Source organism: Desmodus rotundus, chromosome 11, assembly GCF_022682495.2.
Source record: "Desmodus rotundus isolate HL8 chromosome 11, HLdesRot8A.1, whole genome shotgun sequence".
NCBI classification, from domain to species: Eukaryota; Metazoa; Chordata; class Mammalia; order Chiroptera; family Phyllostomidae; genus Desmodus; species Desmodus rotundus.
The window spans coordinates 25,810,998-25,838,690 of record NC_071397.1 but is presented as its reverse complement, the minus strand read 5'-3'; the positions used below and the strand labels follow the sequence as shown (position 1 = coordinate 25,838,690).

Here is a 27,693-nt window from a genome sequence, read left to right as displayed (position 1 = left end):
ACATAACTTTCTCATAAATGCTAATTATACTATTTTAGAGAGATTTTTATTAATTTTTTGCTTTACAGTGTTTTAAGCAAGATTTCTAAGATATGAATCTAAATAATGAATGTAATTGGTAAACTGTAGTCAAATGGGCAATAGTCAAAAACCAAATAGGTAAATTGTTTGTTTTCATTAGCATGGTTTTACTCAATAGTTCTGTATCATTTCAAGATGTAAATCATTGAATTCTCAATTTTGACAAAAATACTAACATGAACCTAGTCCAAGTTCTTGTTTTAAATAGCCTCCTATTAATCATTTTGCTTTCATGTTTTCACACAATTTTAGTTTTTTTTCATAGAGAAAAATAGCATGATCTATATACCCCATGGAAAGAAGCTCAGAGTGATATATTTCCCTGGTCTTTTATTGTCTATGGTGACATTTTTTAATTGTTTTTGATTACTAAATCTCTTTCATGCTACTATATACTGTTCCAGATTAATTTATTTAATATATGAGGTCTTTCTGGAAAAAAATCCAGCCATTGTTAATATAATGAGAAGAGTTTTCATAACATCAGTGTAACCTGACAGCTGAGGAGAGTGGACTGGAATGTAGATGTGTGAACAATGACAACTTCACTGTATTACTCAGTGCGGGCTGTAGATGCTGTTGAGGGAGCATGTGTACTGTGTGACCATCACATTCAAAATGACTGAGAGAGTAGAATAATGAATCTGCATCAAATTTTGCATTAGGCTTGAACATTCCTCCTCAGAAACTATTCGAATAATTCAGAAGGCTGCAGATGAGGGCAACTGGTGATTGGCAGCTTCATCACAACAATGTCCCTGCTCATGCATCACATCTCATGCAGAGTTTTTTGGCAAAACATTAAATCACCCAGGTAACTCAGACACCCTACAGCCCAGATTTGGCACCCTGCAACTTCTGGCTTTTCCCCAAAATAAAATCACCTTTGAAAGGGAAGAGATGTCAAGCTGTTGATGAGATGCAGGAAAATATGGCAGGGCAGATAATGGCGATTGGGAGACCTGTGTGAGGTCCCATGGTGCCTACTTTGAAGGGACTGAGATGTCATTGTCCTATGTACAATGTTTCTTGTGTCTTGTATCTTCTTCAGGAAATGTCCCTATTTTTAATATTACATGGATGGATGCCTTCTGGACAGACCTTGTATATTCCTCTCTTTTGCTTTAATATTGTGACGAACAACTTGCTATTTTCTAGGAAAAAATAACACATTGAAAAGAGCAAACTCGGCTCTCTAAAAGTGTGCTGTGTCAAATAGTAAACAGTCTACTTCTCTCTGCCATGGTGGAAGTGAGGCCATAGTAGTGATAGCCGTTGCTTCAGATAGGGAGTGAAAATGGCAGTGTGAGCGATGAATCAAACTTTCATTAATTTCAGAGACACAGAGAGAGAAAACACATGACACTGACCGATGATATTTGGCAGATCATGTAAGACTTTTTCTTTTTTGAATTTAACTCTTTCATGGCTTAATGTGTGGACTTTGGTTTGGAAATTAAATATATTTTAGAGGTAGAACATTGTATTTTATGGTAGTAGCTTATGTAAGTGGTTTACTCATGAGAGCTGGTAGAGTTCATGCCAGAAATTTTCTCCTTCAAATTCATTTAACTCTATTTTACTTTGCAGAGTGCCTGTCAGTTTATAATGTATGTTTTCTAATATAGTAGTTGTACCTCATACATGACTTTGGCTCAAGTTATTTTTAAAGTTACATATAGAAGAAACTACAAAAACTATTAAAACTTTTAAATGTGAAATTTCATGTAAGAGATCCAATTAGTTTGAAAAATTTCTTTCTTGGTGCCTCATTGAGGCAAAAAATAGCTAACATGATATCTTAACAACTGTAATCTTTACATATTTCATAATGATAGTCAAAGTATATTTTTAAAAAATCTCTTTTTATAGAATAATTTAAAACAACTGATAATCATAGGCAAATTATTAATAATTTTTCAAGTTGTATGGAAAACAAATGTTTTATTAAAAATGTATTATGGAGGTTGCTTGGGCATTGAATTAATTTTACCTAAGAAATGATAAGAAATACATTACACTTTATTGGAAAACATAAATTAGAAAAGAGACAACTGACATGCAGTAGTTTCAAGAATATACAAGATATTAAGGAGAAAAAGTTTGCCTCTAAGTGTTAAATTAAAGCTCTTTTAGCTAGAATAATGCCTGGTGGTTAATAGGAGCTAGGTATACTTATATATTAAAAGTTAATACTTAGTTATTAACTAAAATTTTGCATTAAAATCATTTTATAGAATTTGATCTGAATAGATACAATCTAATGGAATTTATTCCCAAATTAAAATAACATTTAAAATATTAAAGGTCAGTTTAAATAAATTTCAACACATAAATGTCAAAGAAATCTAAATTAATATTTTAAATAAAATGAAAGAGAGGAAAAGATAGAAATTTTATAAATTGTATGTTTAATATTTTTGGTTAGAAGCCATTCTGAAATATATATATATATATATATATATATATATATATATATATATATATATATATAAATATTAGTCAGAGTTCGGTTAGTCAAAAATATCCCCTTATCTACCATCAACCATTCTATCACACCACCCACTCATCCCATTCACCTGCACATAGTCTTTCTAGCTTTGCTTGCTTTTTCTAAAAAAGGACAGTCTTCTTTTTCTACCTGCCTTAGAGAAATTTATAGGTCTTATGGTTAGAGAATTCTCGCTAAACTAGAGTCCCATTCCTCCTAATACAAAGCTCTGTCTCCCTTATTGCATTAGCTTTTTTGAATAAAGTACCTCCTTACCTAAGCAAGATATTTTTATTTGAAATATTATTACATGTGATTTTTAATATCCACTTAGTATTTAATTTTGTTTCTGCATCATTCTGAGGTACTCTTATGTGTATGGGGTATATTACAAGAATATAATGGAATCCTCCTTTCTTATTGGTTCACTGTTATCCTTTTACTCTTTTCTTTTTTACTTCAGGGAAACTACCCTTTTTTAGAAAAAAGCTCAGTAGGGAGTGAAAGAACATGTAGATGGAAATGTAAAAACCAAGCTAACAAATTATATGTAAAAGCTCCACTAGGTGTTATTAGGAATTTAGGGATTCAGGAAGAAATGAGAGAAGGCAGTAGAAAATTAGAGTAAAAAGTCAGAAGCTTCAAAAATACATTTGAAAGCAATGTGGTGAGAACCTCCCAGGAGTGAAGTTGTATTTCTTTCTTTTTTAAAAAATTTGATCTTTCTTGTATTTTTTCCATTATCATTTAGTCCCCTTATACTCCCTTCCAATAGCAATCCCCACACTGTTGTCCATGTCCATGAGTCCTTTTCCCTTTTTGCTCCATCCCTCCACCCTCTCACCTCTGCCCCACTAGCTGTCATCCTGCTCTCCATCTATGAGTCTGTCCCCATATACTTTGTTAGTTCAGTTTCTTCATTAGATTCCACATATCAATGAAACCATATGGTGTTTGTCTTTCTCTCACTGGCTTATTTCACATAGCATAATGTTCTCCAGGTCCATCCATAATTCTCAAAGGATACATCAAATTGAAATGTTTTTGTACAGCAAAGGAAATCATCAACAAAATAAAAAGACAACCCACAAAATGGGAAAATATATTTGCTGAGACATCTGATAAGGAGTTAATATCCAAAAGTTATAAATAACTTACAAAACCCAACACCAAAAAAACAAACAAGCCAGTTAAAAAAATGGGCAAAGGACCTGAATAGACACTTCTCCAAATAGGGCATACGGACGGCCAATAGACATATGCAAAGATGCTCAACATCACTAATCAGAGAAATGCAAATTAAAACTACAATGAAATATCATCTTGGTCATTGGTGGCTCCCAAGATGGTGTCCATCATGGAGGGGCCACTGAGCAAGTGGACTAACGGGATGAACCACTGGCAGTACTGTTGGTTCATGCTTGACTACAATGCAGGGCTGCTCTCCTACTACACGTCCAAGGACAAAATGATGAGAGGCTCTCGCCGAGGATATGTTAGACTCAGACTCGTGACGCTGATGAGCGAGAGAAGTGGATCCATGCCTTAGAAGAAACAATTCTTTGTCATACTCTTCAGCTCCAAGGTTTGGATTCAGGATTTGTTCCTAGCGTTAGAGACTTTAATAAGAAACTTACGAGGCTGATGCTCACCTTCAGATCCTGATAGAACAATTAAAGCTTTTTGATGACAAACTTCAAAACTGCAAAGATGATGAACAGAGAAAGAAAACTGAAACTCCCAAAGAGACAACAATAACATGGTAGAATCAATTAAACACTGCATTGTGTTGCTGCAGATTGCTAAAAGCACTATTAATCCTGTAGATGCAATACACCAACCTAGTCCCTTGGAACCTGTGATCAACACAATGCCTTCCCAGACTGTCTTACCTCCAGAACCTGCTCAGTTGTGTAAGTCAGAGCAGCGCCCATCTTCCCTACCCATTGGACCGGTACTAGCTACCTTGGGACATCAGACTCGACTTGTGCTCATTGGAAGAGCACAAGAGTGTTATCGTGCACCTCTTGTCACAGGTCAGGCTTTGAATGGATCTTACTACGGTAGTTCTTCCAACATTTATTCTTGGAAGATCTCTTTTAGAAATGTATGCAGACTTTTTTGCATATATGCACCTGTTGGTGAGCATTAGTGACCAGAAAGATGCCAGAGAGCAAATGGTTCAGGTCGTGAAATGGTACCACTCAGCCTTTCATGCTGGAAGGAGAGGATTGGTTGCCAAAAAGCCATACAACCCCATTTTGGGTGAGATCTTTCAGTGTCACTGGACATTACCAAATGATACTGAAGAGAGCGCAAAGCTAGTTTTAGAAGGATCAGTTCTCTGGGTTTCCAAAAATAGTGTAACATTCGTGGCTGAGCAGGTCTCCCATCATCTGCCCATTTCAGCCTTTTATGCTGAGTGTTTTAACAAGAAGATATAATTCAATGCTCATATCTGGACCAAATCAAAATTCCTTGGAATGTCCATTGGGGTGCACAACATAGGGCAGGGCTGTACCTCATGTCTGGAACATGATGAACATTACATTCTCGCTTTCCCCAGTGGTTACAAAAAGTTATCCTCAAAGTGTCCTGGGTGGAACTGGGTGGAGAATGCAGGGTTAAGTTTTCCAGAACTGGCTACAGTGCACATATCGTCTTCTACACGAAATCTTTCTATGGGGGCAAGAAGCACAGAATTACTGCTGAGATTTTTTATCCAAATGACAAAAAGTCCTTTTATTCACTTAAAAGGGAATGGAATGGTGTAATGTATGCAAAATATGCAACAGGGGAAAATTCAATTTTTATAGATACCAAAAAGTTGCCTATAATCGAGAGGAAAGTGAGAAAGTTGGAAGATCAGAATGAGTATGAATCCCCCTGCCTTTGGAAAGATGTCACTTTCAACTTAAAAATCAGATATATTGATGCAGTAACCAAGCATAGACTTAAAGAAAGACAAATAGCAGAAGCCCGACAAAGGAAGGAGAAGGAAATTCAATGGGAGACAAGGTTACTTCATGAAGATGGAGAATGTTGGGTTTACAATGAACCATTAGTGAAAAGTATTGGTCTTGCAAAGCGTTAGGTTGGGAAATGCAAAGTTTACACCTGATAACCAGGGCAGTAGGCATAATTAAGCAACAGTCTTCCTTTGGGAGAACCTACTTACTCCCTTCTTATTGCAGTGGTTCCTATCTCAGGGATACTGGACTTTCTGATGCAGATGAACAATTAAAACAAGCAAAGCTTCCCTGTTTTCCTCTTTTATGGTAGTTACAATTTTGACTTCAGTCCTGAGAAAAACTTCAGGTTTTGAAAACAGCCTGTCTGCTCCTTTTCCAAACCCCATGCTTTGAAAAGCATTTCTAAATCCCAGTCTCAAATGCTTCACTCTAGCCCTGCTGATGAGATGCATACCATATATTTCTTAGTTCATATACTCTTGGGAGAGATATATACAGACACACACATGTATACATATGATAGACCTAAAGCCAGGTTTTTCATAAATACCCCCTCTACTGTGAATATTGGTTCCTCTGAGTTATTTTAGAAAATTAGCACAATGTATTAAAATCAAGTATTAGGAAATTTCCTCATCTCACCTACACTAACTTTTATTTTGGAATTGTATCTAAGTCTGGATTATAGTTTAATTATACTCAGTGCTTCTTAAGGCTTCATAAAGTAATTTTGCCAACCTTTAAAAAAAATCATCTCACACCTGTCAGAATGGCTATCATCAATAAATCAACAAACAACAAGTGCTGATGACAATGTGGAGAAGGGGAACATTTTTTCACTGTTGGTGGGAGTGCAGACTGGTGCAGGCACTGTGGAAAGCAGTATGGAGATACCTCAAAAAATTAAAAATAGATCTGCCTTTTGACCCAGCAATCCCACTTCTGGGAATATATTCTAAGGAACCCCAAGCTGCTTTGTTCACTGAAGCATTATTTACAATCACCAAGATAAGGAAGCAGCTCAAATGTCCATCAGTAGATGGGTAGATAAAATATTACGGGGCATTTACACAATGGAATACTGCTCAGCCATAAAAAAGAAGGAAATTTTACCTTTTGTATTTCTTTCTTATACAGTGAACTGTCTTCATGAAGCACCTCAGTGAAGTCTGATTCAGCCAAATAATGCTGTGTGTTTGTGTGGCAGTGAGTAGGAGGAAAGGCATATAGGAGAGCGAGACCTCCTTTTATTCAGTTTTCCAGGACCTAATTTAAAACCTCAGATTCATACTATGAAACACAGTAAAAATTGAAGGGCTTCCTGACAGTAACTCACAGGAATGGAGGAGATAGAGATCTAAGTGTCTGTTATTATTAAGGAAATTAAAATCTAGTAAGGGACACAAATTATGATTCAGGGGAAGTTACTACGAGGCAAATAACTATAGAGGAGAAAAACTGATTTCCCTCTACTCTTCAAGCTTCCTTCTGTAAATCCCCCGAGATTAACAAGAAAAAAAAAGTTAAACAGCATATAGACCTCCTGTATACATTGGAGAGACCCAAGAAAACAGAGTAACTCTCCAAAATGGCCCAAGTCACCACTTTACCCACTTTGGCTTAAGACAAAATAACATGTTGGGGAGGGGAGGCCAGTGATGTGAGGTTGCCAGGCAAAGCAGAGTAAACAAGGATAAAGCTTTGGTACAGATTTAAGTCATTGCCTTCCCTGTTGATAAGAATTTCCAGAGATTTAGTCATCCTTTTCTATGGTACAGAGAGAAACCATAACAAATATAAATTTCCTTATAAATATAACAGTTTTCATAGCTTTTTCAGTATGTACTTTTTTTAAAAAAAATAGTGAACTCAAATAATCCTTAGGCCAAAGAAACTTATTTGGCGGTGGTATATTTTGCTCTCCTTCACAACAGAGGGTTTAGACAGTAAGAATGCAGTGGTTAACAACTAATTCTTTACTAATTCTTTCAAAGACTTTACCAAAAATTAAAAATAAAAAAATTTAGTTATTCTGAATTATTTTGTTTACAAATTTATATTTTATTCTACTTTCTTACAACTATTTAGAATGATTTTAAAATAAAATTTCTTTCATAAAATAATGTAATAAAATATTATGTATATACATATGTATATATAAAAAATAGTTTTCTTCAGTGCCAGGGTATCAAGGACACATAACAGGAGTTGTATGGAAATCTCAGTAAAACTGCAATTAAACAACATTATGCCATTAGATAAATAAAAGATAAGAAAGACCATTTACAAAGTACAGAAATTGCTAGTTATTAACTTTCTTTTTTTATCTTCTAAATAGAATGATAAAATGTAAGTCTACATTTTTCAAGTGTAAAAATAGATGTATTTAATGATTAGTTTAGAGAACTTAATGCCATACATATTATCTAATTATCTATTCTACCATAAAGTATCTAACATTACAATTATACCTTATTGATTCTTATTTTAAAATATAAAAATACTATTGTATCTACCATTAATATCTACACAATAAAAATATTCAAGGGATTTTCTAACATCATTATACTTAATTCAGAATTTACTGATGAAAGATACTTGTATAAAGGAATGGAATATCCTTTCATCATTGTGGTTTTCTACCATAAGTTCTATTTATCTAAAATGAAACTAAATTCTATAAACTTGTTTTATATAATTAATTATGTCAATTTTTCTCCAATTATTAATATTGTGGAAATATGAAAAAATAAAACTAGTCAAAGTTTTTAACTGACTTATTTCATAATAATAACTACAGAATTCTATAAATTCAGTATAGTACCTCTTGAAAAACATATGTACCTATTTTATATTATGATGTTAAGCTGACAGGAAACTACTCAGTGGAAGTCCCCACAATTATGCAATATTTTCCTTTGTCTCCAATCCATAAGAAAATGACAATGCAATATCCGTCTGATTCCAGGCTCTCAACTCCCCGTTTTATCCATGATTCTCCTTCTGCCAGTTTAGACCTGATGATTCAAAATCTATGCTTTTTCTCGTGAATCTCACTTCAATTTTCTGCAGCTGCTCCTCAGGAAAGGATTTCCTAAGTGTTAAACCAATCCTGTTCAGCTCTCCCTCAGAATCCCCTTGGACACACAAACACACATAGAGTCCTCCAAAACCCAGCTCGAAAACAAATCCAGGTCTACGACGGAGGAAGAAAGGGCCCTTGATGTTCTGAAACAGATACTCCTGGACTAACACACCTTATAATTCACTGTGGTGTATGGCTGTTTCTGTTTCACAAAGGCAAAGTTAAGTATTTCCTATAGACACCTTATTCCCAGGACTGTCTTCATAAGGATGTGACCAGTGGGGTCTGTCACTCAGGTTTCCATGCACAGGTGGCTTGCCTTTAAAAGTTCACTTATCTGTAATCACAGTTTTAAAATTCTCAAAAAAATTATCTTTGAATTTATGTTTGGTGAAGAGGCCTGTTGGGAAAATTGACAATATGCTGGGGGCTTGGTGTGCAGTGTGTGTTTCTGTTCTGTCTCTCCTCCAAGGATGGGCTCTCTGGACAGCTGCTCCCTGCCATCCTTGACTGACCATCCTCATCCTTGATGGTCTTGTTCCTCAGGGGCTGCCATCTGTCTTTCACCCTGGACAGTGACAAGGATGCCTTGGTCAGGTGATCCATGTTCCAACACCCAGAGAGCCTGGACTTGAGAACAGGAGGTTTGGGCTCTGGCACAGGCCCCAGGAGGCTCAGAGAGGGGCAAAGTGGCAACCTTTCTCCCTCAGGCTGACATCACCACAGTGCATTTGACAAGGGTCTAGGCAGGGACTTTTCACCTACCCCATCCTAGTATGGAGCACTTACAGGCTCTGGTTTGAAATCTCTGGAGGGTCACTCTTTTATCAATAGTTGGGGCAGAGGGCCTCTGGGTAATGGAGACTGATTTCCTCACTTTTAGCAGCAGCCCAATATTTTTCTTTTGCACTGAGACCCATACATTATGCAGCCAGATCTGTTTACCCTCTAACACTGTCAAAAGTGTTAGGTCTCTCTACTGTACCTTCCCGATCATGAAAATGGGGTCCAGACTCCATCCAGACTCTGTCTCCTTAACTTCTATGGCACTGTAAAGACATCCCTATTTGGTACTTTCTGTTGTCTTTAAAAAGATTGCTTTTTGCATTTTGGAGATTTTTTCAGTGGCCTTAAGCAAAAGGTATCCATCATTATTAGAAGTAGAACTCCATCAAGTATAAATTTAAGAATTTAACACTGTTCTCTTAAAATCATTAAAAGCATTTTAACACCTGATTTTCAAAAAAAAAATCACCTAACACTTCACATAAAAAGATGATTAGATTGATGATTCAGATGATCTGAAGTAATTTTACTTTTAATTGAAATTTTCTTTTTAAACTGTAGGTGAACTTTTAATACTGTAGGTAACATTTGAAGGCCTGCAGACATTCTCATATATTCAGAATGAAACTGTACACACAGATGATGCTAAATACATATTTTGAAATGTTTCAGTTCATTAATCACTTACAGATATAGTTTATCTGGCAAGTTAATTTATTTAACACCCAGACGGATGGATAGAATCAATGAGGTAGTTAGGTATCATATAAATTGGAACTTAGAATCTTTCTCACAAGGGTCCAAAATATTTTTAAAGTTAATTTACTCTAAAACTATGATAATTCTAATACAATTTTCTTTTGTATCTTAACTAAGGTTGAAAATTAAAACACTAACCAAAAAAAATGTCAGTTTATGTTGCATTTACACTCACGAAATATAGGGTGGCCAGGATTTCTGAGCCACAGATTACTGACCAGAGGCAAAGTCCTCTCAATAGTAAGATGTTTGAGAAAATGAAGCCACACTATTAAGAAAGTACATTAATAAATATTTCCATTATTTTATGTTTGTTTGTTTTAAACAGAGAATTGACAGCCTTGGCCAGTGTGGTTCAGTTGGTTGGAGCATCACCCAGTAAACCAAATGGTCGTGGGTTTGATTTCCGCTCTCTTTCTTCCTTCCTCTTTCTCTATAATAAACATGTCCTTGGGTGAGGATTAAAGAAAACTGGAAAAACTGGCACTATGGTATGGGGAATGTAGTAGTGTTGTATTGGAATTAGAGCCTCATCTGAATTTGTATAATGCAAATGATGACAGAGAAAATTATTGTTTTGTAGCTTCTAAGTTCGCAGCTCTGCTGAAATCATTCTGACAAAAAACACTAGGAAAATATAAAATCAATTCTATGGTCATAACTCCCCCAAATTTTAAAATATATATATGATCAGGTCAGTCTGAACAGTCCATACAGAAAGTGCTTTAATGTTGCTGTCTAGGTTTACCAAATAGTAGTCATTTAAGTTATTAGAATAGAGTTAGAGACACAAAGTATGTAACACTTTGCACTTTCCTTTAAGTACTTTAGAATCAGGTTAATCTGCTTTAGCCTTCTTCAAAGATATTAATAAAAATGGAGTATAGAATATAACCAAACCTATTGTTAAAACCAATTATCAATATGACATAATCATATGAGATTATCAATATGAGAATTATCAATATGGATTACTATTTAGCAAAGAATATTATATATTTTAAAATGAGATCAGTCCAATAGTTGTAAGAATTTGACTCAAATATAAATGCAATAATATATTTTAAAATACTTTGTAATCTATTAAATCTGAATCAGATGCTAGTTATTATTGGCAGACAGATGACTTTTCTGTCTAGTTGGCTTTATGAAATTATTTTTGCCTCTTCAACAAATGGCGTTGGGAGAGCTAGACAGCTATGTGCAAAAAAAATGAAACTTGACCACCAACTTACGCCATACATAAAAATAAATTCAAGATGGATAAATGACTTAAATATAAGCCACAACACCATAAAAGTCCTAGAGGGGAACACAGGCAGGAAAATCTCAGATATTCCACACAGCAATATTTTCACCAATACATCCCCTAAAGCAAGGAACATAAAGGAACAAAAAGGAAAGAAACAGCTGTACCTGGTGGGGCTCAGTGGATTGAGAGTTGGATAGCAAACTAAAGTTTCACCAGTTCAATTCCCAGTCAGGACACATGCCTGGGTTGGGGGCCAGGTCCCCAGTGAGAGGTGTACAAGAGGCAACCACACATTGATGTTTCTCTCCCTCTGTTTCTCCCTCCCTTCTCCTCTTTCTAAAAATAAATAAATAAAATATTTTTTTTTAAAGAAGAAGAAAAGAAAACATCAGCAAAATGAAAAGGGGACCAACTGTATGGGAAAACACATTTGTAGAGGATACCTCGGACAGAGGTCTGATCTCCAAAATATATAAAGAACACACAGGACTCCACCCCAGGAAGACAAACAACCCAATTAAAAAATGAGCAAAGGACCTGAACAGACACTTCTCTAAGGAGGACATACAGAGGGTCCAAGACATATGAAAGGATGCTCAGCATCACTAGCCATCAGAGAGATGCAAATTAAAACCACGAGATACCACTTCACACTGGTCAGAATGGACATCATAAACAAATCAACAAACAAGTGCTGAGGAGGCTGTGGAGAAAAGGGAATCATAGTACACTGTTGGTGGGAATGCAGACTGGTGGAAATGCAGACTGCTGCAACCACTGTGGAAAACAGTATGGAATTTCCTCAAAAAAACTGAATATGGGACTGCCTTTTGACCCGGCAATTCCACTGCTGGGATTATATACTAAGAATCCTGAAACACCAATTCAAAAGAGCCTATGCACCCCAATGTTCATAGCAGCACAATTTACAGTAGCCAAGTGCTGGAAGCAGCCTAAGTGCCCATCAGTAGATGAGTGGATCAAAAAACTCTGGCACATTTACAATGGAATACTATGCAACAGAAAGAAAGAAGGAGTTCCTGCCCTTTGTGACAGTATGGATGGAACTGGAGAGCATTATGCTAAGTGAAATAAGCCAGGCAGTGAGGGACAAATACCATGTGGTCTTACCTGTAAGTGGAACCTAATCAACAAAAGAAAAAAGCAAGCAAAATAGAACCAGAGACACTGAAATAAAAAACATACTGACAGCAACCAGAATGGAGAGGGTAAGGGGATAATGGGAGAAAGATAGGGGAGGGTCATCAAGGAACATGTATAAAGGACCCATGGACAAAGGCAATGGGGGTAGGATTGAGTGTGGAGTGTGTGATGTAGGGGTGGGAAAATGGGGATGACTGTAGCTGAATAAGAAAAAAAATATTACCTGTACAGAAACAAAAATACTAATTTTTAAAATTTATTCACAACCTATTAGGAATGAAGAAGTGTCTGGATAAATCAGAGAGTTGGAAGTGATTTTAGATTCATAACTAATCAAAACAGCTAAAGGTAGTCAAATATGTCTATATTCAGAATAGCACTGAATACATGTAAGTTTGTAGTATATAGTACATAAATGTATTTTTATCAAGAATATTTGTATCAAATAGATATATTATTGACTTGATTTATATAAACTCTGTCTCAGCTTTCCAGCCATGTTTGTCTCCCCGATTTTATATTCTACCGGCCTGATAGCTTATTAGAATACCTAGGTCCTATATTTCTAGGTTCCAGGGAAATTGCGTTTCATCCTCCACAACAGTGAGCCCTTGGCCAGTACCTTGTGATTTTTCATGCTCTGTAGGTATTCATTAAAGGGATCTTTGGGGGATACTCTTTCACTGTGAGAAAGGAGATAATTTATATATTTAGCTGATGAAGTGTTGTTGGACTACCACCAAACTCTTTCTACAGTGTCTAATATACACACCACTGTCCTTGTGGAACAGGAGCAAACTCATTTAGCAGGCAGCTTAATCCACCGCTGGGGAGAGTTTTAAATGTGATGTATCTGGTAATTAAATCTTAAAAAGGCAGATAAGTTTTTCTGATAGAAAAGTCATCATTTAAATTTCAAATAAAATGAATAATTACATTGAAAAATGTGTTAAAATATAACATGGAGTATAAAAAATAATAAGTGACTTATTTGTGGGTTTGAAATGCAAAAGATCCAGAATCACTTAATTATCTCACCCTGAAACTCAGCTTGATTATCTTCTAAAAATATGAATTGTATAATAGCCTAATATTTATTTATCAACAACTGTAAGTAACTTCATGATCCTTGAGAGTCAGACTTGTTTACTCAAAACAAAAGCGTTTCACTCATCTGTAGTTACTTACCGTTAGCGGCAATTTTAAAACTGATGTAGAATTTCTGACTTTATTACACATACATGAGATAAACGAGTCATTATTTTAAACTATTCAATGCATGTGTGATCAAGTAGTACCACCCAACTTTAAGGGATATATTCTTAGAAAATATGCCCCCCCCCAAAAAAAATGAGGCCAACAGAAAAAAAACCAAACAACTGGTAGGGGGATTGAGCCTATGGATAAATTTATATAAAACACGTGAGAATGTTCTAAAATGAAAGAATAAACATATGCACTCAATAAAAATAATTCTAATGAAACTTTATATCAGTTTTGTAGTACTGGAGATTTTAAACTATTTTTCTTGTTTATTTTTAAAAGACTATTGCTTTCTGCTCTACAAAAACATGTGCTTACTTCTTAAATTTGTATTGTTACTGGTAAAAGGCATACTTAGAAGAATTTTACCTACATTTGGCATCACTTTAAATAGTTAATTTTCCTCTAAATGTTATATCATTCAGATCAATGAACTCTACAATCCTCAGTTCTAGAAGCGCAAATTGGCTCAAATATTTGATATGTTTGAATTGACTTTCACTTAAATATGGAATAGCTGAGGAGTATGAAAACATCTGAAATTGAGCCTCCCCGCCCCAGCTTTTCTTATTACCTCCCTTAGCTCATTTTCTTTCTTAGTCATAGAGAGTTTACACCACTGAAATTAGATGTTGGGGCAGCTTAGAGAATTTGATCCATTCTTTTAAAACACAGTTGAGATACTACTATTGGAAAAGTGATTTAACAGAAAAAAACTTAAGGTTGGGAGCAGGAAATTCTCATTCTAGACCCAGTTTTGCTCTTATGTCCCTTCTGGATGTATAATGAGAATAAAACTGTTTAAAGACCAAAATAGGACTCCCCTTCCTTACAAATGCAAATGTTTAGTATGTGCAAACACACAGGAATATATCAATCCAAACTTCCTTATGCAAAGATGTACACCCACTGAAGCAATTATGTTGAAATGAGTCTTCACAGATGGCTGTATTCTGTAGTGGCTGCAAAGCTTTATGAGCTTTTTCCCTTTGGTTTTCATTGACTTGAACTTACATAAGAGGTTGAATCGAATGTCTGGCAGAAGGTGTTTGAAGAACTATACTTCAGAGAGAATTGAATCAATAGATATTGAATTAATAGAATATTGTTAATACTTTCAAGAATTAAGATTTAATTCTAAGTCCATTTTACTTCAAGAACATAGTTTTTAACTGATTTTTATAGCAAACTGCCATAATACTTATTTTTATTGACAATTATTATATTTTCAAACATTACTTTTATTTTATTCTTAGTAAGTAGAGATGCTTACATATGACAATATTTACTTGGTACATATAAGCACAACTGTAATGATATATGACTGCCTATATAAGTTAACATGATGACTTGAAGTATTATTATACTGATTTGCAAATATGTTTTATTATAAACTGTTTTATATGTTACTATTTTGTTTGGTTTCAATCATTATCCTGTATAGTTCATTCTATTATATTTATACTGCACACTATGATTTTCAAAGATATGTTATACTGATGAGGAACGAGCTCAGAATGGTCAAAACGCCTGTCAGGGACACCCAGTTAGCAGATGGGTATCCAGGATTCCAGCACACAAGATTGCCCTAGCAAAAATTTCAAAATGAGGCAGCCTACATTCGTATCATGTTTCACTACTTTTTCACATGAATTCTCATTTGGACAATGTGGTAATTGTGGGGCATAGTGGAAAGGAGAAATGAAGGGGATAAATGGTAATAAAAAAACAATAAAAATAAATTGAAAAAATAAAAATAACTGAAAATGAAAAATAAAGAACAAAAATAATTAAGGAATTCTCATCTTGAATTTGAAAGACATGACTCAAAATAAGAAGTATGTATTTGTGTAATTCAGGACAAAAATACAAATTAAATATACACAAGTTAGAAGACTAGGAAAGGTTTAAAGGATATGGCTTCTGTTTCTGGATTGAGCACAAGAAGTCGAGGCTTTCATTTTAACCAATCACTTCAGTTCTCTAAGCTTCAGTTTCCTCATCTGTACCATGAGGTGTATGGACTATATGAGTGCCAATACTTCGTCCCACTGTTGGTGTCTCTCTCTCTGATTCTACCTATGTCAGGGATGGAAAAATACCCACAGACAGGTAATGAAATTTTTCATCATCCCTGACTTGATTTGTAGCACATCATTTCATGAAAGCTCATATTAACGAAGATTAAACCAAAGTATTATAGCATAGTTGATTTAATGCCAAAATGTACTTTCTGTCATGTGGGTGTTTACATTGACCTGTTTGCATTTGATTACTGTAGTGCCTAAATGATTCATTCTTTAATAAGCATTGTTTGAAACCTATAATCTTAATATGTCATTTTTTTTTCTGTAGTAGCCATTTAGTCTGAATAGATTAAAAGTTTCAAAATGATTATCCAACTAATGCCATAGATGGGTTAATTTTTCTTATGCTGGTAACATTCTTAATCACAAATCACTACATTTATTCAGGAATTCTCAGAAAATGTTATGTGATTAACCAGTCCTCTGTAAGTTGTATGTGTGTTTGCTTGTTTGTTTCTTTAGAACAGAAAGTTTTGCAGAATAATGGGGGCCATGTTCTTAACTTGTATAGTGACATAATTCCAAATCAGAGTAAATACAGAGAGGCAGAAGCAATTCTGCAGCACTTCCCAAAACACTTTCTGAGAAACATCATTCCCATGACATGTTTTCTGAGGTCAAACAATTTAAGAAAATGTTGCATCTCCTCAGTAATGCACCTGCCATCATTTTTTATGCTTCCCCTATGAGGGTAGAGAAGCAGAAATAACACAGTCCTAGGCAATCTATAACCTGCAGAGTATATATTTTTCAGCACAATAGAATAATAAACATTTTAATTACAATGAAGAATAATTTAACTTAAATATAAACTTGTTTTTAATAAGTGTTCTATTTCTTTTTATTAATTTCTATTTGGCTCAGTTATTCCTTAACCTATATTACCCATTTTGCCAGAATGATAAAAATATAGGCTGTATTTTCAGTTTCTGAGGCTTGAGCATATTCTTGCAATCATCAAGGTGCAGCAAGATTCTAACATGGCTCAAGTCTGGGGAGAGAGGGCAGAGCGGTATGATCTTATAGACCTAACAGGATGACAAATCATGTAGGGCCTTTAAGGCTTGTTTAGGTATGGAATGTGGAATCCTAGGAAAGGTCATAGGAGGGTCTGGAACAAAATGAATGATATAATCTCTTCATACATTGAAAAGATAGCCACGGCTTCTGTGTCATAAATAGACCACAGCTGTATTTTAATGCTAGAATGAATGATGGTGAGCCCGCTGCTTAAGAATATACTTTTGGGGGAAGTTTCTCCAAATGTTATCATATTGGGTAGAGAAGTAAGGCTGGAATTACCTGATTTTATATAGCAATTCGTTTTTAGAATTAAATGAGGTAATATTTGAGTGCTTAACCACAGTGATTAGTAAAAGGGGGCGCTAAGTGTAAACACGTGTGTGTTGGATAATTGTAAGTCATCTCTTCCTGTATGGCAGTATGGAGAGAGTGTACGTAGACAGTTTGCTAAACTAGAAAATCACAATTGCCAACCCTTAATGGACTCTTGCAGTTGTTTCACAACCATTATTTTCTCTATTATTGTTAAGCTCTCCGGCCGTTTATCTTGCTTTCTTAATTCTCCTAAAAATGTATACCTTTGCAATTCCTGATAATCTTACCACATATTTCTTAGTGAAATAAACATGTATATATATAGTAATAGTTTCCAACCCATATTAAACATGTATTGTGCTAAAAAGTGTTCAAAATACATTCTGTTAATCTTAATAACCCTCGAAATGAAACTCTGTTCTTACTGCTATTAAACACATGTGGAACGTGACGCACAGGGAGGTCTTAAGAAAGTTCCCCAGGGTCACACTGCTACTAAAAGTCAAAGCAGGAAATTCAGACTAACGGTCTTACCCAAAAGTCTCACTATGCTAATCATTACCTTCTCAATACAAATTAAAAAAATCTAGAGGCTTGAGCACTCTCTGCAAGGTTCGTGCTCCCAGCAAAGTCTAATCCCTCTTCACATTTCCTGCCTCTTGACTTCTCCATTATTCATCTTCTGTTTCTTCAGCTTGCTCTCTCCAAGGCTCATTCCCATCAATATTCAAACATGTTCTACTATTCTGCATATGTGTAAATCTTTTCTGTTAAGCAGATCATTTTTTTTTCTCTTTCTTTCAGGAGCAACTTTCTTAAAATATCTGTTAGCATAGGATGTCTGCTTCTTCAATACCTGTTTCTTTTTAAAATGATTTTTCAATTTTTTCCCAAATAATAGTGAATGCATTCATGTTATAAGACATTACAGATAAAGCTAGAATTCTTTTCAATCCCACCCCCAAAACAGTGAATTTTCAGAGGGACCAGTCTTCACTGTTTGGTGTTATTCTTCTAGAATTTTTTTTTTTTTTGCAAACACACACACATCTTAGGAAATACTTAGGGTTTTTCAGGTGTGGTTTATCTTAATAAGAATATACTGGAATGTTATTCTATTCTATGTAACATGTTTTGATATGTGGTATTATAAATCTATACCCATCTGTTTAGTTTCAACAATTCTAGCTCATTTGCTTTACCATATGAATTTAAGAATAACTTTTAAGAAAACTTTTTCTACTCTTTCTTATAAAGCAGGGGCTAGAAACCTTGTATACCACCAGGATGGCTAACTTTAAGTATCACCTTGACTGAGACATGAGGTGCCCAAATATTTGGTTAAACATTATTCCGGGTGTTTCTGTGAGAATGTTTTTGCACAAGATCAACATTTAAATCTGTAAACTGAGTAAACTTCCTATTATGGGTAGACTTCATCCAGTAAACTGAGGACTGAATAGAACAAAATACTCACCCAAAGTAAGAAAGAATTTCTCTTGTCTGATAGCCTTTTGGCTGGGACATTTGCATTTTTTCCTGCCATTGGTCTCAAAGTGAAATATTTTTTCTTCCTGTGTCTTAAACCTGCCAGCATTCAGAGTGGAACTGTAACATCAACTCTACTGGCTCTTCAGCCTTCAGACTTAGAATACAACTGAAAGCCATTGGCTCTCTTGGGTGTCCAGCTTTCCGATTTGATTCACCATGCACATCTTGGAAGTTGGCAGCCTCCATGATCATGTGCACTGATTTTTTTTAGTAAAACATTATACACACACACACACATACTTGGTTTTATTTCTCTGGAAAATTCTGACTAATATAAACTCATTTCCTAGTTTCTCTTGTAAGCATTACTTTTATTTCACCAATGAGTTATTTGAAAGGAGACCTGAAAGGTGGAACAGGAATATCATATCATCCAGAAGCAACTAAATCAAGTATGACTGTGGAAATAAACAAAGCCCTCCCAAATGAGAACAAGCAGCAGGTGGGAGCAATTTATTCAGAGCTTGTTATAGTGAGGGAGTCAAGAACCATCCACTGTATTTGACAGAAACTTAAAGACAGGCAGAGAAGTGGAGATGTTTTATAGTGAACAAAAGGGAAGGCTCCATATATGCCCTGGTTGAATACTGTTGGCATGGGGAGGCTTTAGGTAGGCTTACTAGAAGTAGGTCATGCAATGTAATTGGTAATGGATACAAATTTGGTTTCACCATTTGCTCCTAAATAGGAATCAGGGACCAAAAAAAAAATACCAAAACTATTACTATTAATAAATGTTTGGTCATTTTTGGCTTATTTCTATGGGATTATTGTTTGGCTTCTTGAACTGGTGGACTTCATATTTATACATGGTAGAGTTATTATGGTAGAGTCAGTTCTTATATTTAATTTCTTAAGTCACCCATTTTGGTCATTCTCTCGCTTGTGAGATGTTGATCAATTCAAAGAAGCAAGAGATTCAGATCTTTACCACTTAGAGCTTATTCAGTTATCTTCCAAGACAAGTATAGTGCAAGATCTTGACCTTTTTGTTTTTGTATCATCATGGTAATTATCTGATTAGAGAGCAGCTCTTCAGGAGCATTTAAGTTTCTGAATAGAATGAAAACAGATCAACATCATAATCACTATGACAAAAACAAGTACATTTAACAATCCCGATGAGATACTTTGGAAACAGGAACCCCAGTTACCCAACCCAGGTCATGAGACCAAATCCCATAGGCTATGAGGACCAACTTTAGAAAAACAAATAGCTCCCCCCCCACCTTAAAGTGATGTACAGCCTGTTCTACCTGCCTGGTTGATTGATCCAGATACAATGGCACAGAATCCACCAACACTAGCCAATAGGAAATCTACACTGTTGTTACCACTAAAGCCAATGAGTTGAAATTGATCTGTATATCATCCAGGGCAGAGGAGGTATCATTAATAACTTCTGCCAGTATGAGCAATATGCTTGAGTAATTAACAGTGACTATATTTTGGAGTTCATGTCTAAGCTGGAATTTCCTGAATTACACAATTGCATCTCTATTTGTTTCTTCCAGATGCTAAGTATTTGGTCAGTTGCCCTATGGAGTTTTTTCAATTCAAATTTAAAATTTCTTAGGGTCTAATCAATATAACATAGTATGACATACTAGGTGGCTAAAACACCAGATTTATTTCTTTGTGATTTCAGAGGCTAAAAGAACCAAGATCAAGGTGTCACTGGGGCTGATTTCTTCTCAGGGCCTCTGTCCTTGTATTGTACATGACCTTCTCTGTGTCTTCACTCAGTCTTTCCTCTCTACATGTCTGGACTCCAATCTCTTGTGTTCCTCTTATAAGAACACAAGCCATATGGGATAGATCTTAATCTATCCTAGTGGATTAGAATCTATCCTGTTTTTTCATAATTGTGCATTATAATTAAAAATATTTATTTCCTTTTTAGTGTTGTCAATTATTTGCACATAAATAGAGCTCCACAACTTTTAAGGTAGCTGATATTAACTTACATGTCTTTTTAATTTAAAAGGAACTGATACGCTTCTCCTTTTTAACTGCTTTAGTATAAGTATACTATCAAATTGGTATCTATAAATATTAAATCAATGAAATAAATGCAATTAATAAATTTTAGATATATTCTTTAAAAATCCAAAAATAAATTTACCAAAAGGGAAGTTATATGGAAACCTTTGAAAATAGTGGTAGGAAATATATTCTTTAGTTTATCTAAAAATAAACTTAAAAAATTTTATTGTTGTTCAATTACAGTTGTCTGCACTTTCCCCCCATCACTTCCCCCCACCCCAGCCAAACCTCCCTCCCTCCCTTGCTTCCACCCTCCCCCTTGATTTTGTCCATGTGTCCTTTATAGTTGTTCCTGAAAACCCGTCCTCCCATTGTCCCTTCCCCCCTCCCCTCTGGTTATTGTTAGATTGTTCTTAATTTCAATGTCTCTGGTTATATTTTGTTTGCTGTTTTCTTTTGTTGATTGTGTTCCAGTTAAAGGTGAGATCTTATGGTATTTGTCCCTCACCGCCTGGCTTATTTCATTTAGCATAATGCTCTCCAGTTCCATCCATACTGTTATGAAGGGTAGGAGCTCCTTTTTTCTCTCTACTATGTAGAATTCCATTGTATAAATGTACCAGAGTTTTTTGATCCATTTGTTTACCAATGGGCACTTAGGCTGCATCCAGCACTTGGCTATTATAAATTGTGCTGCTATGAACATTGGGATGCATAGGTTCTTTTGGATTGGTGTTTCAGGGCTCTTAGGATATAATCCCAGCTGTGGAATTGCTGGGTCAAAAGGCAGTTCCATTTTTAGTTTTCTGAGAAAATTCCATACCGTTTTCCACAGTGGCTGCACAGTCTACATTACAACCACCAGTGCTCTGTGGTTCCCTTTTCTTCACATCCTCTCCAACATTTGTTTGTTGATTTGTTTATGATGGCCATTCTGACCAGTGTGAAGTGGTATCTCACTGTGGTTTTAATTTGCATCTCTCTGATGGCTAGTGATGCTGAGCATCCTTTCATATGTCTCTGGGCCCTCTGTATGTCCTCCTTGGAGAAGTGTCTGTTCAAATCTTTTGCCAATTAAAAATTAACTTTTGATATGATTTTACCTGTGGGTAATGTTGATACTCTAAAGATTTTTAATTCATATTTGTCTAGAAACTATTAGAAAAGGATATGTTAGAATCATTTCTAATCTTTCCTGTTTGTTAGACATGTGTTCTCGGGCAGCAGAATTGAGGAAATGATCCTGATTGTCTTATTGTGAAACTGGTCCTGCTTTGCTGGAATTTTCACTTTTTCACATTTAGCTGTAGAGTGTTTTGTTACATAGCTTGAGAAAACAAGTGATATTGTCATATTATATCACTTCTTGAACTAATGCATCAGGGAATGTAGCTGTAATACTTTATGTTTTGATCCAATCTTGAAGAAAAGCTAAATCAGAACAAGAGGAATTAAATATAATTAATTCATCAGACCACGGCAGAAAGAAAGATCTCTGTCATCATGTGCAAGGGGTACCAAAAATTTAGGATCAAGAAATAATATTATATCTTTAGACTGTTCAGATTTAACAGGTATAGTAACATCTTAAATTATTTACCTGAATAAATATAAACTGTTGTATCTTACATTATAATACGAAGTCTAATCACAGAGTTTTTACTTCAAATTATTTTTTAAATTGTTCAGGTTTTTCTAAGCACACCATTATAATAACTTAGGAGGTATATTAGTTCATTTAATTGTTTTTATTTTTACCATAAAAATTTAAAAGAACAACTTTTTAAAAGTATTTAAAATCTCTAATTTTATTTCTTATAAATTTTGCATAGATAGTAACAGAAATAAGAACAATAATTCATGTAGCACTTAGTGTCTTATATAGTTCTAAGCATTTTATAAGTATTAAAATATTTAATGCATCACACAGCAACTTACACAAAGCTAGCAAATTCTAGTCTAATACTGAGAAATGACATCACCAAAGTAACTCTTATTAATTAGGTTAATTAACTGTATAAAAAAAAATCCAGACTGGAGTGAGTGGTTCAATGGATTGAATGCCAGCCTCTGAACCAAAGTGTCACTGATTCCATTCCCAGTCAGGGCACATGCCTGGGTTATGGGCCATGCCCCCAATTGTGGACTTGTGAGAAGCAACCACACATTGATGTTTTTCTCCCTTTCTTTTTCCCTCCCTTACCAATCCTCTAAAAATAAATAAATAAAATCTTAAAAAAATAAAATAAAGTAAAAGTTTTTAAATCAAGATTTTCTAAATCTTACTGATGAAACAAGAGGTTAATATATCATTTGATTCTAATAGTGATTATTTTTTGTTGTTTTGTTTTTATTTTTACGCTTTTACTGAATTTATAATGATGACATTGATTAATAAATTTATATAGGTATATAAATTCAGGTATACAATTCTATAATATATCGTCTGTATATTGTATTTTGTGTTCACCCTGTACCCTCTATACCCTGTATACCCTCTTCTACCTCTCCCTACCTCTTTTTCCCTATGGCAATCACCATACTGACGTTTCTGCTATGCATATTTTGTTTTTCTTAATCCCTTCACTTTTTTCACCCAGCTGCTCAATCTTCCCCCACCCCCAACAGCTGTCAGTCTGTTCTCTATCTATGAGTGCGTGTGTGTATATATATGTATTTATATATAATTGTTGTTCCAGTACAGTTGTCTCCATTTTCTCACCATCACTTTCCCATGCTCCACCCACCCCCACCTCTCACCCTCAATCCTTCCCCCCACTTTGGCTTTGTCCATGGGTCCTTTATACATGTTCCTTGATGACCCTTCCCCTTCTTTCCCCTGTTACCCCCCTCCTCTGGTTACTATCAGTTTGTTCTTTATTTCAATATCTCTGGTTATATTTTGCTTGCTTGTTTCTTTTGTTGATTAGATTCCACTTATAGGTGAGATCATATGGTGTTTGTCTCTCACTGTCTGGCATATTTCACTTAGCATAATGTTCTCTAGGTCTATCCATACTGTCACACAGGGTAAGATTTCCTCCTTTTTTAGGACCAAGCAGTATTCCATTATGTACATGTACAACCACATTTTTCAATTACTTAAGTAATTTATTTAATTTTTTGTTGTTCTATTACAGTTGTCCCAATTTCCCCCTGTTGTTCTCCCCTGCCCCGTCTCCCACAGTCAATCCCCATACTGTTGTCCATGTCTATGGGTTATTTATACTTGTTCTTTAACTATACCCTTCCCCTTATTTCCTCCCTTATCCATCTCCCACCTCTCCTCTGATCCCTGTCAGTCTGTTCCTTGTTTCCACGCCTGTGGTTCTATTTTACTCATTTGTTTGTTTTGTTGATTAGGTACCACAGATTTTTTTATCCACTCATCCATTGATGAGCACTCAGGCCGCTTCCAAACTTTGGTTATTGTAAATAACACTGAGATGAATATAAGGGTGTATATATTATTTGAATTGGTGTTACAGGCCACTTTAGATATATTCCAAGAAACAGAATCACTGTGTCATAAGGCAATTCCATTTTTAATTTATTGAGGTAACTTCATACTGTTTCCCACGGTGGCTGTGGCAATCTTCATGCCCGCCAACAGTGCACTAATGTTCCCTTTTCTCCATATCCTGGTGAGCACTTGTTTGTTGATTTATTGATGATAGCCATTCTGACAGGTGTGAGATGATGCTTCATTGTGGTTTTATTTTGTATTTCTCTGGTGATTTGTGCCACTGAGCATATTTTCACATGTCTATTGGCCATCTGTATGTCCTCGTTAGAGAAGTCTCTATTCAGGTACCTTGTCCACTTTTTAAATTGGATTTTTTTGGAGGTATTGAATTGTATAAGTTTTTAAAATAAATTTTGTATTACAAATCCTTATCAGAAGTATGGTTGACAAGTATGTTCTCCCATTCAGTATGTTGTCTTTTCATTTTTTTGATGGTTTTCTTCAAACAAGAAGAAATAAAATGCATTCAAATTGGAAACGATGAAGCAAAATGGTCATTATTTGTAGAAGACATGATATTGTATATAAAGAATCCTAAAGATTCCACCAAGAACCTACTAGAAATTGATAAATGAATTTAGCAAGGTAGCAGGATACAAAATTAATATCCAGAAAGCAACTGCATTTTTATACACCAATAGAAAGGGAATTTAAGAAACCCCATTCACAATTGCTTAAGATAATAAAATAATAAAATAAAATACCTAGGAAAAAATTTAACCAAGGATGTAAAACACCTATACTTGGAAAATTATAAGATGCTAAAGAAAGAAACTGAAGAAGATACAAATAAGTGGAAGCATATACCATGTTCATAAATAAAAGAATTAACATCATTAAAGTATCCGTACTATTCAAAACAATCTATGGATTCAAAGCAATTCCTATTAGAATATCAATGGCATATCTTACAGGCCTAGAAAAAAATGTCCCAAATATTTATATAGAACCACAAAAGACCTTGAATAGTCTCAGTATTCCTGAGAAAGAAGAAAAAAGATGGAAGTATCATGCTACTTGATATCAAACTATACTATAAGGTCATATTAATCAAAACAGCATGGTACTGGCATAAAAAACAGACATGTTGATCAGTAAGTCTGAACAGAGAGCCCAGAAATAAATCTACATCTTTATTTTCAAATAATATTTGACAAAGGAGGCAAAACTGTACAATGGGAAAAGATAGTGTATTCACTAAATGGTGTTGGGAAAATTGGACAGATACATGAAAATAAATTGGAATTTGACTACCTTCTTATACCATACACAAGAATAAACTCAAAATGAATCAAAGTCTTAAATGTTAGACCTGAAATTATAAAAATTTTAAAAGAAAATATAGGCAGGCAAAGTTGGGATATTTCTTACAGCAATATTTTTTCCTGATATATTGTCTGGGACACGGGAAACAAAAGCAAAAATAAACAAATGGGACTACATCAGACTAATAGTGGAACATTATTTGCACTGAGCAGCATGCATAAAATCAGGAATAATTAGATCCTGTCCTGACTTTGGTCTTTATGTTAGTTTTTAGTATTTATTTTAATTTCTCTAGCCATTTGAAACTGTGATATAATGCTTCTGTGTGCTTACTAGAATTAAAATGTTTTCTCCCATGCAATTTACATATTTAATTCAAGTCTCCTGTTAGCTACACCTTTCTGGTTCTGTTAGATTTTAATCAGCTACATTTTTTTCCGTTTGCATAGTGTTCCAATTAATCACAGAATTCTGAATACAAAACTGAATACTTCCCTTTGTTTTCCACTCACTCATTCAGTTATTGAGAAATATTTATGGCATCCTCTACATAATTCTCCACGTGAAATGTGGCAAATGCAATAGTGATAACATAATCATTACCCTGTGTCTCCTGGAGCCATTTTCAAATGGGCAGATAACACTGCCCATTTTTTCTTGTATGGAGAATTTTGATTTCTATCAGATTTTCTATCATGAATTCTGCTGGCATTTCTTGTCCATTTTCTGATCATGGACCAATAAAATATCATGCACCTAAGAGTTTTAAAAGACCTGAATAATTAAATTGGAGTAAGGTTATCCACACATTTTGCCATAAGAAGCAAAGATTTTTCATATATATTTCTACTGAAAGGGGGATCTAACGAAAAATAAAAAATTGTATAATTCACTAGAGTTTCTAATAAAGGACAGACAATATCTTAGCCAACATATTGAAAGTTTGCAAGCTACTTAGTTCCTTTATTTCTTTAGGAAATATATTTATTGAAAGTTTTGAAGGTAAAAATATGGAGCAGACATTAAGTGCCTATAATATACAAGCACAGGAACAAAAATGATGCAAAGCTGTCCTTAATTTTTTTCTTGTGTAAGCACTGTATATACATAATCTCCTTTAAATTTCAGTGGAAATGTGTGCTGTTTTTCCACACACACACACACACACACACACACAGAAACAGAGGTGTTAAGCAATTAAATAACATGGCTGAGATTAATTAAGTGATTCTGTTGAGATGGCACATATAGTTTGTTACCAGAACAATAAAAATGAGGCATGCGAAACAAAGAGCATGAATTCAATTTAATTCTTGTAGTGACACAAAAGTTCTCCTTCTATAAGCCTTTTCTAAAAATAATCAATGGTTTGCTAATTGTTATGTTAAGTTTAGATAGTACATATTTAGGCTCTGTAAGCAATGTGATTGCTCTCACAACTACTCAACTCCGATGTAGCTGAAAAAATGGCCATAGATAACAAGCACACTAATAGGCATGGTTGTATTCTTTAACACTTTATGTGCAAATACAAATGGGCTGGTTTTTGTCTGTGGGCCATAGTTTTCTTACTTCTTCTTTGGAACTGGATCAAATATCATATGAATTAAAATTTGATGGACATTGAGAAATCTAGCTCTCAGAAGATTGCATTGATCGGCCTACCAAATACTACGATTTGCAGCATTTTCTCATTTTAAATATTAACAGGCAAGTGGTGAGACAATTGCGGATAACCTGGCTATATTTGTCTTAGTTCCTTTGTAAAAAGCAGAAGCCTAAGTTAGAGGTTAGGTTTTAATGACTTTTGGAGGACACAGTCCCAAGGCAATGAGACTGAGGAAAACTCAGCAAGGCAGGAACGGTAAGAAACCAAACACAGAATGATATGTTACCAAGGTGCTTACTCCTTCATAAAGAAAATGCATTTCAGGCTCACAAGAAAACTCTGGAGAAGGTACAGAGAAGAAATCATTGCATCAGAGCCTTTCTTGGAGAAAGTAAGAGATAAGGAATTTATTAGTTATTCTTTCTCTGTATTGTATCCCATTGGTCAGTTTGTTCCATACAATTTTAATTTTCTTGA

At 34.8% G+C, this 27,693-nt stretch overlaps 1 protein-coding gene and 1 pseudogene across 1 annotated transcript in view; both read left to right on the top strand.

The window, feature by feature from the left end:
• The window catches only part of EYS (eyes shut homolog), a 1,562,674-nt gene that overhangs the window by 122,141 nt on the left and 1,412,840 nt on the right, over positions 1-27,693 (top strand).
• Positions 3,906-5,666, top strand: LOC112319259 (oxysterol-binding protein-related protein 9-like; annotated as a pseudogene).